A 2,164-nucleotide genomic window follows, 5' to 3' on the forward strand; every position below is an offset into this window, starting at 1 on the left:
TTCCAGTTCTATGCTGGGTTACTATCTGGGAATCCCTTTGGCCACCCTGGCCAACAACTCAAAAGGAGGTATCACCTGTCTGGCATTGGTGCATGCTATGTAGCCTTTAGCTATGCATATGGACAGTTAAGAAATTATATTGGCCCCTTTAATCTTTGGTTATACTTTCCTTTTGGGTGTTTAAGCCCATACAGTTGGTACAGACAAACCGATTTATTTTTACTCTTAAAGTTGTTTGAGGATCTGTTCCTCAGGGGTCACATGGGCTTGAGAGGAGCCCCTGGTTCCTTTCTTTTACCAGTTCCACCTATATGAACATAAGTCAAAGGTCCTGCTCAACCATGGTTGGCCTCGTTTGGAAGCATGGAGGAAATGATTCTTCTGTGTTGACCCTCCTCTTTATAGACAGGACGCTGGTTTAAGTCCAACTGGTGGGGTCTCCTTGGCCTCCTTGATCAAGTGGGCAGGTGACCCAAAACCATTATAGGACATTTTGAGAGATGCTCATAGTCCCCTGGAACTAGTTGACCTAGGAGGGCAAGGAGCAAAAGTGTCCCTTATGTCCCTCTGACCAAATTATTATAGGCCTCAAAGAATGTCTGTTAAACACCCAAGATTAGTTCCACCAGTCTGGTGTTTTTAATTATTGGATGTCATGTCCATCATGGTTTTCCCAATTAAGATGACCCCATTTCCCCCTTTCTCCCTTACTAATACCCTTCTCCTATGGTCCCATCTCTCTTGAGCTCCTTCTTTCCCTTTATCCCCTAGGTTCCTTGTATACCCTTCCCTCCCCGCTCCCTTAAACTAACCCAATTTTTATCCATATCTCCCTTATTCAGGCCTGTTTCCTACTGTTCTTCTCTTTCAGGTTATTTCTTTTCCTTTACCTCCCTGTTTCCTTTCCATTATCCTGATTCCTGTAGTTACATCTGGTTGCATACTTATTTATCAGAGTCTGGTTCTAGGATCCACATTATGAGTGAGAAGATATGTCAATTTTTTTCTGAGTCTGTGTTACTTCACTTAGTATAACAGTTTCTAGGTTCCATCCATTTACCTGAAAATTTCATGATTTCATCTTTCTTTAGTGGTGTTTAGTAAAACTCTATTGTATAAATGAACCACATTTTCATTATCCACTCATCAATTGAGGGACACTTAGGTTGCTTCCATCTCTTAGCTATTGTGAAAAGAGCAGCAATAAACATGGATGTACAAGTGTCTCTGCAATAGCATGAGTTCTTTGGGTATATGCCAAGGAGTGGTATAACTGGGTCAAATGGTAAGTTCATTTGTAGTTTTCTAAGAGTTCTCCACACTGCCTTCCATAGGGGCTGAACCAGTTTTCAGCCACACCAGCAGTGGATTATTGGTATACAGAAAGGCTATAGACTTTTGTAACCTGCCACTTTACTGACTGTGTTCATAATTTCTAGGAGTTTTGGGGTGGAATTTTTGGCATTTCTTAAATATAATATCATATCATCTGCAAAAGGGATAATTTGATCTCTTCTTTTCCAATTATTACTCCTTTAATTTCCTTCTCTTGTCTTATTGCTCTTGCAAGAGTTTCAAGTACAATGTTGAAGAGAACTGGAGATAGTGGACAGCCTCATCTGGTTCCTGATTTCAATGGGAATGCTTCCAGTTTTTCTCCATTTAGACTGATGTTGGCTCAGTCTGTGGGTTTTCTGTTTGCTTCCTTGGTTGTCTCCTTTGATGTAGAGAAGCTTTTTAGTTTAATGAGGTCCCATTTGTTAATTCTTGCCCTTGTTTCCTGAGCAATTGATGTCCGGTTTAGAAAATCCTTTCCTACGCCTATATCATGTAGGTTTTTCCAAATGTTTTTTTCTAACAGTTTCAGAGTTTCTGGCTTTACATTGAGTTATTCGTGCCATTTGGAATTGACTTGTGCAGGGTGAAAGATAGGGGTTTAGTTTCATTCTTCTACAAGTGGAGATCCAGTTTTGCCAGCACCATTTTCTAAACATGCTGTCTTTCCTCCAGTTAATGTTCTTGGCCCCTTTGTCAAATATCAGGTAGCTAAAATTGCAATTACTCATATTTGGGTCTTCAATTTTGTTCCATCGGTCTATGGGTCTATTTTTGTGCCAGTACCATGTTGTTTTTATGACTATAGCTCTGTAATACAGCTTGAAAT

This window comes from Nannospalax galili, unplaced genomic scaffold (assembly GCF_000622305.1).
Source record: "Nannospalax galili isolate Female #2095 unplaced genomic scaffold, S.galili_v1.0 scaffold612, whole genome shotgun sequence".
In the NCBI taxonomy this organism is placed as follows: Eukaryota; Metazoa; Chordata; class Mammalia; order Rodentia; family Spalacidae; genus Nannospalax; species Nannospalax galili.